Source organism: Leptonychotes weddellii, chromosome 10 (genome assembly GCF_054177405.1).
Source record: "Leptonychotes weddellii isolate Sample4059 chromosome 10, ASM5417740v2, whole genome shotgun sequence".
NCBI classification, from domain to species: Eukaryota; Metazoa; Chordata; class Mammalia; order Carnivora; family Phocidae; genus Leptonychotes; species Leptonychotes weddellii.
Window position 1 is genome coordinate 10208340 of NC_138378.1, and position 13666 is coordinate 10222005.

The following is a 13666-nucleotide window of genomic DNA, read 5'->3' on the forward strand; positions in this document are numbered from 1 at the left end:
TCCATCATCCATCCATCCATCCATCATCCATCCATCCACTGAATCATCCATCTATCCATCCATCCATCATCCACCCATCCACCCATCCATGCACTGAATCATCCACCTATCCATCCACCATCCATCCATCCCATCATCTATCCATCCATTCATCATCCACCCATCTATCCATCCATCTATCCATCCATCCATCCATCCAATCATCTCTCCATTTATTTATTCAGCCATTTATTTACCACAAACTATGTGCCTGGCTGGGCTTTAGGCCCTGATGACATAAAGTGATCAAGATAAAGGCCCGCCCCTCATGATGTTGACAATATCAGTGTTGGGAGAATAGACTAGAAAATAAGTGAATAAATAAGTTAGTAAAGTCATGTGGTATAAACTGCTGGACACATAAACAGGTAGGATAGTGGAATAGCATGGGATGAGCTTCTCTTCCAGATGGGGTGAGAAGCAGATATCCTCTGTTTGCCCTTCCAGACCCCCCTTCACCCCATTCTGTGTCTCAGAGCAAATCTGGGTAGATAGCACCAACCTTAGGACCCCATGCCTCCCCAAGGTAAATGCCAGAAAACTCACTTTCTTAGCCTCTCTTGCAGCCTAGGTACAGCCATGACAGCTGTTTTGGAGAAACAGAAAGGAGCCCGAGAGGTAGACGTGGGAACTGAGGTTCTGACAGGGCAAGGGGTCCCTATGAAACCAGGTAGCTGGGGAGGGGAGGAGGCCGGCTTTGAGCCCAGGTGTACTGGATCTCTCAATTTGAGCCCCTCACCGGTTCACGGCCCTCACTGTGGGCGGTTGCAACAAGTTGACAGGAAGAGAAGGAAAAGTTGAGAAGGTCAGCCGGCGTCACACCCTGAGGCCCAGCTTAGCGTTTACCAGCCACCTGCGGTAATCCAGACGTGGCTCTGCCCTTCATAAGCGTGGGCTCACCACAACCCTACAAGACAGGATGAGCAAATCAGGGTTCAGAAAAGTCAAGCAAATTGCTTGAAGTCACACACAAAAGGAGTCAGTATACCCCACCTCCAACAAGAAGACCAACTGAAGGGGCGCCTGGGTGGCTCAGTCGTTAAGCGTCTGCCTTCGGCTCAGGTCATGATCCCAGGGTCCTGGGATCGAGCCCCGCATCGGGCTCGCCGCTCGTCGGGAGGCCTGCTTCTTCCTCTCCCACTCCCCCTGCTTGTGTTCCCTCTCTTGCTGTCTCTCTGTCAAATAAATAAAATCTTAAAAAAAAAAAAAAAGAAGACCAGCTGAAGATGTGTGGGCATATATCCGACTCTCTGAGCACACCCTGAGCAACCTGGGGTCAGGGTCCACATCTGAAACTTTTTTCCATTTCCAGACCAAACCCAGGGCACTCCATATGCTAGGCCCTCAATAAAAACATAAACACTGCAAGAAAGCATGACCAATTTACAGGGTTTTGCTTGAAAAATTTTAGAAGCTCAGAGGCTCTTCCTTCTTACATTTTTTTCTCCTAAATATCTTTCACTTGAAAACTCTCTGAGTCATTCTTTGGATTCATTTTAGTTCTTCTAAAATGGTGGCCTTGTGTGTGTGTGTGCTGGGGGGGGCAGGGTGTAAAAAGCAATATTTCCCACATTCTCAGCCAGGACTATAATATGTATCTACCCAGCCTTCTATTTCTCCATTTATCTACCTGCCATCAATCTACCTACACACTTCCAAGCACCCATTCTATTCACTCACTCTCTGGAACCTTCCATTCATTCTTCCATTGATTGATAAATTCAATCATCATCTATCTGTCCATCCCTTCATCCACCAATCCATCCATCCATCCATCCATCCATCCATCCATTCATCCATCCATCCTTTCATCCCCCATCTATCCATCCATCTCTCCCTCCCTCCATCCACAAACACCTACCAAGCATCTCCTTTGCACCAAGCCCTATGCTGGACTCAGAGGCCCTAGAAACAAATAAGACTTGGTCCTCGACCTCACAGAGCTCCCAGTACAGTGGGAGATGGTAGGAAGGGCTGGTTCATTCATTTCTTCTCCCTATGTTCCATGCTGCCTCCCATGGGTCAAGCAGTGTTAGACCCTGGGGAACAAAGATAAAGGAGACAAGGTCCTTGGGCTCCCATCCTAGTGAGAGCAACAGTAAATATGAACCCAGGCAGGAAGTGCGTGTTCAATAATAATTTTGTTCGTCCGCACATGTTTGCTGATGCCCCCCCCATGCCGGACCCGGGCTCTGGGGACACCAAGATATGAAAGATTCACTCTTATCCACTAGGAGCACTGTCCAGAGAGAGTTTGCGCAGGATGTGGTATAAGCTGCCATCAGGGTGTGAGCCGGGGTGCTCCGAAGCAGGGAAGGCGGTCTGGGGAGCTTCCTGGGGGAGGTCGGGCCTGGTCTGAGCCTCAAGGACCCGCTGGGTTCTGCTGGTTAGCCCTGCTCCCTGGGCTCTCCGCAGCCTTCTTTCCTCCCTTCTGCAGAAGGTGAAGGTCAGACTCAGGGGCCCCCGGACACCCCCTCCTTCCCACTCAAGCAGCTCTTTTGAGGCTAGGACTCAAACCCTGTCTCAGGGCAAGACCCTGGAGAGCTAGCTGGCCAAAACTTGGAGACTGTCCCACAGTGACCAAGGTCCATCAGTGACATTGAGATTGTTTGTGCAAATATGCTCCATTTTCCTATGCAGTCTTGTTTACAGAAAAAAAACCCAACTCTGCTAACATGACTTCTGGTGGGGTGTGAAGGGGGTGGCCGAGAGTGTCTACCATGCAGGGCGCCCTGGGGAACAGAGCCATTGGTGTCAGGGAGAGGCGAGGGGCAGAGGTCAGGCTGCAGGTGGCAACAGGGGCCAGGTCACGCAGGACCTCACAGGCCTTAGGAAGGGCTCAGGGTTTGCTGTGAATGGTAATGGAGAGGATTTGAGCTGGACTCCACTGGGTTAAACATAAAATTCAAAATCTCCAGATGGCTCGTGATTAGTTCATCTGCTCATTCATTCATTCAACCAATATTTGAGTACCTACTCGGTTCCAAGCACTGTTCCAGGCACTGGGGAATCAAGGGTGAACGTAACAGCCACAGACCTTGCGTTCTTGGTACCAGCGGGGGACACAGACCCTAAATCAAATAATCACACAGTGAAATACAATGACAAGTGCTGTCAGGGAAGGCTTCTCCCAGGGGACATGTAAGCAGCTGGTTTAATCATTCAGCCAATGTGTCAGGCATTGTGCTGGGTGAGCAAGGCAGGGACGCGGGCGAGCAAGGCAGACCTAGTCCCTGCCCTCAGGAGATGATGTTCTAGTGGGGGAGACACACCCCAAAACAAACAACAGCACAGTGAGGTAAATGCAGTTGGGGTCCTGGAGAGGGGCTGTGGAAGCAGGGAGGGCTTCCTAGAGGAAGGGGGATGAACAGGAGTTAGTGAGGTGAGGGACTGTGTATGGAGGTGAGGGAGGGGCAGGTGGGGTGTCTCTCCTGTGACCCGCTGGACTCCGGGGGCAGGGGGAGGTGAGAGAAGATGCCATAGCTTTGGGCGAAGGTCAAGACTCTGTGGAACGAGGGCCAAGGCTGTGGACCCAGGGAGGCAGAGCGTATCTCTGGGGTGCCCTCTGTCTCTCCATCTCTGTCTCCTCTGTTTCTCTCATTATCTCCGTCTCTGGCTTTCACTGTCAGATACTAACAGGTCCTCGGATCCTCTCGGTGTCTCTTGGCTCCTGTTTCTCTTTCTCTTTTTTTCCACACTCTGGTCATCTTCACGAGATGTCAGTAAGAGACAAGGACACTGGGAAAAACCCGGGGCGGGTGGGCAGGAAGCGAGGTCAGGGGCACAAGGACAGCTGAGCACAGGGACAGGCGGTGACTGAATGTTCTGTTTTGGAAAGACAGCTCTGGTCGGGGGCGAAGGTGGAAATCCGATAACCTGGCCTAACCCTGCTCCAGCCAGCCCTCTGGCCAGCAGCCCGTGACCTGTGGATGCTGCACAGAATTTTCCCAGAGGGAGGGGACGAAGGGGGAAAATGGCCCACGGGCAGCTTTTCCTCTGCAAGTGGGACCAACAGGAAGGGATGGAAATAAGGGAAGAGCGAATGCCCTGGTGAGACCTCGGCGTGGCCTGCTTGTCTCTACATGCTTTTCAAAGGTTTAACAACTTCGGAAGTGCTTACGTGCGCGCCAGGCACCACGTCCTCGCTAACCCTCCCAAGCAGAGCATTTGGGTTTGAGACCATGGACTCTGGAGCCAGACCACCTGAGTCTGAATGCTGGTTTTGCAAATGCCTAGTTCTGTGACCCGGCATAAGGTCCTGAGCCTCTTTCTTCACGTGTGAAACGGGAAAGAAAATAGCACCTGTCTCACACATGGGAGGTCAAGTTTAATATTAGCTAATACATGGAACAAAGTAAGTGCTCAACAAAATTCAAGTATTTTTATGTCAGCCTTGTGATTGAAGAGCTCATGCTAAGGAGGCAGAGGGAGTCACGTTCAAATCCCTGCTCCACCGCTTCCTAGCTCTGTGACCTTGGTTAGGGCTCATAACCTCTCTGGCTGTCTCTCTTCTTACCTGGTAAGTGCGGATGGTTGTAGGCCTCGCCTCAGTGGTGGTTGAGGGGTTCTATGTGTGTGTCAAGTAGATAGAAAGCACTTACTTCCCAGGTGAAGATTAGTCTCGAAGAAGTTCATTCTTTTCCTCCATATGTCCAGCAGGCTCCTGGGCTTCAGAGCACCCACGATGTACTGGGTCCTCGACTCTTCCTGTTTGGGAAGACAGCAGTGGGCAGCTGGAGAGGGAGCGAGCCCCCTGGGGGCCCAAATGAGACCTGACAACAGCCTTCCTGTGCAGGCATTATCAACCCATTTCACAGAGGTGGAAACTGAGGTCTGGAGAGGTAAGTAGGCCGCCAAGGCCAAAGGTTCGTGAGCACCGCTCCTCAGAGCTGCTCTTGACCTGAACTTCTGTGACAACCCCACCCACCACTTCCTCTGTCCTCAGAGGCAGCTGGGACCTCTACCTCTCTCATACTCTCGGCTTTGTCCTCCTGCCTCGGCATCCCCGGATGGCCCAGAGTGGGCCTCAGAAATGTTGTTGTACCAGACAGAATCTGCAAGCCCAAAGGGCTATGCTGTTCCTGAATTAACGCTCCCATCCCTGGCCTGCTTCCTTATCCTGTGCCAGCCAGCTGGAGGAAAACAAGAGGGCCATGAAGCCCTGGAGCACCCCCACTCGCTACCAGGTAAAGCAGGTGCCAGGTGCAGGAAGGGACAGAATGGGGTCTTGGGGTCTGGAACCCCAGAGTCCCAGGTTCTCATGCCTGGCTGTGTGACTCTGGCCATGGCACTTCCTCTCTCTGAGCCTCACTTTCCTTGTCTGTAGAATGGGCACAATCATCATAATCTCCACCCCTTTCAGTTGATGTGCCAAATAGAGAAAGCACGGGCATGGGGCAGGTGCTCAGAAAATGACAATTGTCCTTACTATGTGGGAGGGGTGGCTGAAAGCCTTTCCCCCAACCCCAATCCCTCAAGCCCAGTTTGGCTTCTTATGGTCAGTGGTGAGCTCCTCGTGAGGAAGCAGAGTGGGTAAGAGCACGAGCCCCGGTCTTGACTGCCTGGAGTCAAATCCTGCCTCTGCCACCTGCGAGCTGTGTGACCCCCACTAAGTGACTTAACTTCTATGGGCCTTAGTTTCCCCATTCCTGAAGAGATGAAATAACAGTCCCCGTCTCTCTGAGTTGTTGTGACGATCAAACGGGTTCACAGATGTAAAGGCTGGGATCCTGCCAGGCACGCAGTGAGAGCTAGGGAAGAGTTTGCTGCTCTTCAGACCCCGAAGGCAGAAGGGACCTGGTCTTCCACACAATTTACAAAGGCCTCAGGGCCGGGGAAGGAGTGGGGGGGCCGGGGGAAGAATGCCATCTGACCCAGGAGGGATTCTGCAAAGCAAGATCCGTCATATTGGCAAAGGGCTCTGTGCAGGTCCCTCGGGGCCCCAGGGAAGGGCTGCCCCACATCCATGCTTCCGTGGGAGCCCAGCGCAGCGTTTGGCCTTCTCCATAAGGTGGAAGGATCATCCTTCTAGTTGCTCAGCCTGGAACCCTGAAGTCATCCCCGATTTCTGGATTTCTGTCCCACCTGCTGGAGCAGCGTGGCCTGTCAGCTCTACTTTCTGAACAAATCCAGAACGTGAGGCTCTGGACTTCTCCTCTCCCCACGGCCACGGCCACGGCCACACCCTGGGCCCAGTCATTATCTCCTACGGCCTGGACCGTCGCAGATACCTCCTCCGTGACTGTAGCCCTTCCCTCCTCGCCCCTGCAGTCCAATGCTCCACACGCAGCCAGGGCGGGTCTTTCAGAAGCTAGAACCTAGGCGACGCTCTCCTCTGCGCAGGACCCTGCACAGTTCCCATCTGCCCTAGAGAAAAGCCCGAGGCCCTCCAATGACGTGCAAGCCTCGGCCCCTCGACCCTCTGCCTTCACTGCTTCCCAGGAAACCCCTCACTCGGGCCGCCCCAGCCACACTGGCCCTCTCCTCATCCTCACACAAGCCAGGCACAATCTCAGGGCCTTTGCACCTGCTCCTTCCTCTGCAGGGGACGCTCTTCCCCCAGATAGCCCCCCTGCTCCATCCCGCATTACCCATTAACGTGGATCCTGCTCTCCACCTCCCAAATATCAGCTCCACAAGGACAGGTTCTGGTCTCCGTGCCTTGTTCATTGTCACGTGTCAACACACACAGGCAACCAATAAACAGGGGTGAATGTGTCACCTTCGCCACTGCTGGAGAATGACAGCCAGAGGCCAGGAGAGGCCAGGACCACAACAGGCTCTGGCAGCCGGCTGGGCTGGAGAGGCTGGGGGCCCACCAGGAGTTGGGGGGGGGGAGGAGGAATGGTCCCTCCCAGATGGAGCAGAGATGAGGGGATGGGGACGAGCGTGGGGAGGAGGACGGAGCCCTGCTACCTGGCCTGAGGGTCTGGAAGGATGGAGCTGCCACTGAGTGGGAGGGGGAGCCGGGGGGAGGGGCAGGTTTTGATCGGGGACATGTCAGCTGAGAGCTGGCTCTCAGGGCTTTGCTGAGGCCTGGCCACTGTCCCCGGGGCTCGGGAGCCAGCAGAGTGAGACACCGAGCCCCCGACTTCTTGGCACTTTCTCGAGAACTTGAATGCCCAAGCTGCCACAGACTCACCAGGAAGCCTTGAACCAGCGCGTGCCATCTCTCCCCGGCCTCGCTTTTCCCATCTGTCAATGGGATGACAATCCCTCCTCCCAAGGCTCTGGTGAGCCCCAGTGATCTCATGCCTCTGAAGCGCCTGGCACCCGGTGGGCGCTTGACCAGAGCTCATTTGTCCCCTGTCCAGCCCCCAGGCCGGCTGCCCCCCAGGGGATTGTGCTGTAAGCATTATTTTTAACTGTGGCTCCAGCAAGCTGGGCAGTGGCCCTGAAGGCCGCGGGAAGACCACAGGGTGAGCAACATCCCAGCTCCCTCGATGCCAGGAGGCCGTGGCATGGAAACATCAGGGGAGGCCACCCTGGGCCCAGGCTTTGGTAACCCTTTATACGGAATTATGTCACATCACCCAGTGCTGTTTATAAACAGCACTGACCTTTCCCAAGCAGGGGACTGGGGGGGGGGGCTGCAGTCCAGTCTCCCCGCCCCTCACCCCCAGCCCGAGCTGCTGGGGGCCCCTCCCATCAGCCCTCATTCACAGAGCAAACTTGGGGCGGCTGGCCTCTGGCCAGACTTTGCCTACTTGTTTCAACACCTCTGAGCATTTTGCAGCTGACCAGCCCTGGGGTATTTTTAAACATTGGCCTCGGCCAACCTCTTTGTCACATTCCAGTCGGGGCTTGGATTTAGTGCATGTCCCAGTTTAGGGTAGTCTGGGGGTGGTGGGGGGTGGGCAGGATTCGTTGACAACAAACATTTAACAAAATTCCAGGACCTGTAGTCCTACTGTGTGCCGGGCCTTGTAGCAGGAATGGAGAGGCCCCAGGTGACCTCACTCACAGAGCCCGTTCTCAAGGTGGTCCTAGTCTGTCGAGGACACTGTGACTGAGGCTAAGTGGAGACTAAGACAGCAATGACAACTCAGATGTCTACAGGGCCCAGCGGGTTACGTAAATGAGTGAAGGGGGCCCTGCGGGAGGTGACAGGGAGGGGTGGGAGCTGCCGTGGACCCATCGGAAGGGGGAGGCTCCCCCTCAGTTCCGGCCTCTGTCAGCACGAGAGCATCAAGACCAGTATGCCCAGACCTCCGACTTTCCCAAAGAAGCTGCAAACCTAGGTTTATGTGGAATTTCCTGCAAACATTTCTTGACTTTTAAATGTTGGCAACAAATTTTTTTTTAATGTTAAAAACATTCTGAGAGCCAAATGAAACCCGTTTGTGGGCTGGACTCAGCCTACAGAGTCAAGTAGATAGAAGCAAACAGTTTGTGCTTTCTGATACAAACAGATGCATTAGTAAAAGCTCAACAAACTCAGGCTGAGCACCTGCTCTGAGCTCCTTCTACTATTCCAGGCCCCAGGGAAACAGCGGGGAACAGGATGGACAACATCCCTGTCCTCGCTGCTGTATTTCCAGGGCTGTGCCTGGGCCGGCTTGTCCTGACTTGTGAATCCTGCAAGCTGGTTGTTAAGACACAGACATCATTAGGAATTAAATTATATGAACTTACAATTAAATAAATTATCATCAAAAACAGAGGTAACAACGACTCAAACTTACCACTCTCTAATTGTTTCATTATTGTCTATATTCTCAAGCTTACTCACATCTATTGCATCTATTGTATCATACAATATCACGCTGTTAATATGATGGAAATAGTATATAATGGCAGGGCGCTACGCATCTCTCCTCAACTCCAAGTTCAATGAATTCATGTTGAAATTGGTCATGGTGGGAGTATTTACACCACAAAAATTGGCAAAGGTAAAATCAGAGCTTCCCCTTGCTGAGAGCCAGTTGTTGAACATTTAGCAGCAGACCAGATTAAGACAAATATACTGATAATATGTAATATGTCAGATAATAATGCCTACAATGAAGGAAAATAAAGTAGGTAGAGGGTTTGGTGGTGATGGAGGGGAGTATTTTAGATGGGCAGGCCAGGAGGAGATGATACTCGAGCAGAGACCTGAATAAAGTGAGAGAATGAGTCAGACAGATATCTGGCAGAAGGAGGTTCAGACAAAAAGAACAGCAAGTTTCTGCCTGGGGGCAGGTACAAGCTTGCTAGTTTGGGACAGGGAGGAGGCAAGTGTGGCAGGAACAGAGTGAGGGAGGGAGGGTAGGGATGAAGCTGGGGAGGAAGGCAAAGGTCAGATCATACAAGGTCTTATAGGCCACGGTAAGGAGGAGGATTTTTACTTTAAGGGAGATAGGAGTCCTAGAGGGTTTTGAGCAGGGGAATGGCAGACTTAATTTATCTTTTAAACAGTTTCCTCTGACTGTGGTGGGTGGAGTGGAATAAAGCTGGAAGCTGGGAGAGTAGGGAGGAGGCCAGGATCACATTCCAGGCAGGTGAGGATGGTGGTTATAAAGGTGACAAGAATATGGATTCAGAATGTGTTTGGCAGTCAAGTCAAGAGGACTTCTGATGAATGGGATGTGTGGGGTGAGGGAACAGGGAGTCAAATATGCTCCCCAGGTTTTGGTCTGAGCGCCTGTGGGGGGTGGGGGGACACCATCTCCTGAGATGAGACTAGAAGGTGGGACCAGGACCTAGGAGGGGAATCGGAGGGCTCTGTTTTGTGATGTTTGGAGGGGGTGGTACCCAGGCGGAGGTGTCAACTGGCCAGTTGGGCACTGGAGTCCGGAGCACAAGGTAGTTCTAGAAGCAGTGTCTTTCTTTTGCTACAGCACCCCCAAGCCAGGGGAAATGCTGCTGGGGGTTGAGGAGGGTTCTGGGAAGGCCTTACACTGAAGAAGTTGTAAAGTTTAAGGAGAGGCATCTGGCAGGTGGAGAATGGAGGAACAGCATTCTGCAGGAGGGAACAGCAAGGGCAAAGGCCAAGTATAACCTTTTTGTAGAATGGTGTGGGAGGGAAGGCCAGGGTGGGAGAGGAGGCTAGAGAGGCAGAAGAGCAGATCTGGGAAAGGGCTGTTTGTTTTACCAAAGGAGGCTGGAGGGTGCCCTCAGGGTGCTGGGGTGAATTGTGAGCAGGTGTAGGCCACAGAGAGCACCCTAGGAAGGAAACGCTTCATCCCCTTCTGCCCTTACGTATGTTGCATGGGATTCAGAGCCTCCTGCGCCCTGCTCCCAGCATACACAGCAAAACCCCCTCCAAGCCAGCCGGAGCCTTGGCCAACCCAGCCAGTGTCTTGGAGAATTTATGCCAACGAGCCAGGAAAACAAAACAACCCTGAGGGGAGGGAGGAGGGTTAAAAAAATATTCTGGAACCTTTGGTTTCTGGATTCCCATCATGCAGAAGGACCAGACGTTCACTTCCCGGGACTGAGGGATGACCGAGGTGACCAAGGCATGGCAGGGAGCTCAGGTGTTTACAGGACCTTTGTGACCATCCTCTGGGAAGAGGCACCGGGGACAAGGGGTCTGTCCCTGGGACTTGGGGCCCACCCTGTCCCCAGTTCGGGTCTGAGTTCAAGGCAGGCTTTTCTGCCACGTACTTGCTGTGTGATCTTGGGCAAGTCATTGGTCTTTCTGAGCCTCAATTTTCTTATCCATACAAAGGGCTAATAATGGCATCTATAACCACGTCACTCACCTGCGCCCAGCAATTACTAGGGATGAAGCTGAGATAACATAGGTCAATAATTGAGCCCAGGGCCTAGCTCATGATACGCTCCCAATAACTGTCAGCTGTCAATCATTATTAGTAATGCTATTATTAATTACGAGCGCTTACTTATGCCAGGCTTTGAGCTGCACACACTACCTCATTCAAGCCTCATTCCCTCCCTGGGAGTGAGGATTATTATCAATTGCATTTTACACACAGGGAAACAGAGCCTCGGAGAGTGGACCAGGCTTGCCCAAGTTAAAACTGCTAGTGGGGGACACAGCTGGGATTTGAACTTACATCTGCCCTCAAAATGTGTTCGTGTGTTCATTCTGGGTTCTGTCTCCTGTGAATCAAACCAGGCTCCAGAATCTGGGGAAAGAGTAGTTCGTGTGACCCTCGGCATCCATCCACACCAGTGGGCCCCCTGCCTTTCCCAGAGCCAGCCAGCTCAGACCACACACATGTCCTAGGGTGTAGACAGGACACGAATGATGGCTGCCTCAGGGCAGGGAAGGGCCTGGAGAAGCAGAGCCCTAGGCCAGCCTGAGGCCTTCCTCTTGAATCAGGAGTCCAGCCGGGCACCGGCGTCCCATCAATAAATGTGCCCAAAAATAGCTTGCTGGGCCCGGCCAGGACAAGAGGACCAGGACGTCCCGTTCCCACTGGCTCTGGCCGGAGAGTGACCGTGTACTTGGCCTTCCTCATTGGAGGCTATTGGAAGGGAGGGCAGAGCTCATCCTGCCTGAGGACTCATGGGAATAAGCTGGGCACCAAACCTCCCGACCTGGGCACCGCGGGGCTTCCGGAAGGCACCGCTGGTGAGGGAGATGGCTTTGGGGGCTGGGGGGGCGGTGGTTGGACTGGGCCTCTCCTCTTAGTAGGCAGCTTCCCGGGACATTCAGAGTGCGGTCGCCAGCCTCACGAGCTGTCAGGGTGCGCTCTGGGCTTCACCCGCATCACCGACTTAGTGCTCACACCCGCCCGGGAGGGGGCTCCCATGTCCCTCCTTTTCAGACGGGGAAACCCTGGCTCACCCACCCAGGTGCACACAGCCAGTTACGCGGCCGCCCCAGGATTTAAACCCGGTTATGTGTCCCGTTGCAACTACAACACACTCTGGGAAACTCAGTGGCCTAAAACAACACAAATGGTTAGAAGTCCCAAATGGGTCTCACGTGGCTAAAATCCAGGTGTCAGCAGGGGTGTGTTCCTTCTGGAGGCTCTGCTCCTTGCCTTCTCCAACTTCTAGAGGCCACAGTCCTTGGCTCTGACCTCTGTTCTGTTGACACATCAACTTCTCTGATTGGGACCTTCCTGCCTCCCTCTTAAAAGGACCCTGTGATGACGCTGGCCCTACGGGATCACCCAGGTTAATCTCCCATCCTAAGACCCTTAACTTTATCCCATCTGCAAGGTCCCCTTTGCCGTGTAAGATCACATGTTCTCAGGTCCTGGGGATCAGGACGTGGACATCTTTGCGGAGCCCTCATTCCACCTACCATGAACCCCGAACCCACCCTTTTGGGCTTTGCCTGAGAGCACTCCAGGCTGCAGGGCCAAGAGTGGGCTGAGGAGATGTAGCATGGTGGTCGGAAGAGTGGGTAGCCTGGGTCTCTCTGAAGTAAGCCTGGGGCCCTTATGGGGGAAGGTTACTGGGCAAGAGAGGGCAGGCCCAGAGATGATGAAGTGGGCCAGCCTTGGACATGGGGACCCGGGGTGGGGGGGACCCAGAACACTACATCCGCCGACCGGTGCCAAACGAGAAGTAGGCCCAGGTGGCCAGAGCTGTTGACTTTCCAAAAGAATCTGGAAATCCTGGGTTTAGGCGACATCTCCAATTTTTAAGAGTCAGCAAATGATACAAAATTATGAGGCGGAAAGCCCCTACTCACATGTATATATACACACGCTATGCGTGAGGTCACACGGGACACATCTGAGGCCAGACGGGGCCCATAGGCTGTGGATTCCTGACCTCAGGCCTTGCCAGGGAAGGAAGGCATGTCCTCGCTGAGGGGAGTAGAGGCTGGGATATCTGTGCAGGGGCCAGACAGAGCTCCCCAGCCAGCTCTGCCAGGTGGGGGAAGCCTGGACAGAGGGTAGTCAAGAAAGGGACAGCGGGCTTCAGCAAAGAGCAGGGGCAGACTGAAGCCAGAGGACTTGAGCTCCACTTCCGGCCGTGACTCCAGGCAGTCAGGTGGGCTGTGTGGCCTGGGACAGGTTACCTGGCCTCTCGGTGCACTCCCCAGATTCACACATTCTGGCCTATGCCAGGTGCCATTCTGGCCCCGGAGACTCAGCACCGCACAAAGCAGAGCAAGCACCTGCCTCCCATGGCCGTGGATGGGCCACTGATGTGGAATGAGGCTGGGGCTTACTAAGGAGGAACTGAAAACCATCCAGTTCCTCCACTGACCCCTGCTTTCCCTGCCTTACCCTAAGTGTGAGGCTAACGGAAGACTTTCACTCATTCATAGAGCACCAACTCAATGTCCTATATTCTATCCTCAAAACCTCTGAGGCTGGTGTTACTGGCCCCATGTTACAGGTGGAGACGCTGTGGCCAGGACATGCAGGCCACATTCGCCAGACTTGGGAAGGAGCCTCTGCCCCAGAAACTATTCTCTTGGCCCCTGTGCCTTAGGCCTCAGCTATTTATCAGTCCCGGGGAAGCTCTTAGGGTCACTGGCCAGGGCAACCTTGCGGGTAACATGAAGGAAGTGTCCTCTGTCCGCTAAACTTTGTTCTGAATTTGCCTCTTTCCAACTTCAAACAGGCGCCAAGTCCTGACCTTGTTGACCAAAGGCCCTTGGTGCCTTTAGAGATTTCAAACAACTGGTCATCTTTCAGCCTTCTGGACTTGAGACATGGGCAGTTTTCAGCCTCTGCACCCGAGGCTGGGCTGGGACTCCCTAAAAGCC

At 53.6% G+C, this 13666-nt stretch overlaps 1 long non-coding RNA gene across 3 annotated transcripts in view; it reads right to left on the bottom strand.

Annotated features, from left to right (window-relative positions):
* LOC115936729 (uncharacterized) overlaps window positions 1-11405 on the bottom strand; it is a 17404-nt gene extending 5999 nt beyond the window's left edge. Inside the window, exons 1-6 of one of the 3 annotated variants that reach the window (XR_014149049.1) lie at window positions 11207-11405; window positions 11043-11114; window positions 4641-4746; window positions 3017-3110; window positions 1033-2078; window positions 22-946 (exon numbers count right to left, since the gene is read on the bottom strand). This is a non-coding gene — a long non-coding RNA (uncharacterized LOC115936729). Of the gene's footprint in view, window positions 1-21; window positions 947-1032; window positions 2079-3016; window positions 3111-4640; window positions 4747-11042 lie in introns of those variants that run through there. The other 2 variants (XR_014149050.1, XR_014149048.1) reach the window with 2 other exon arrangements.
* Window positions 11406-13666: the final 2261 nt, after the last annotated feature.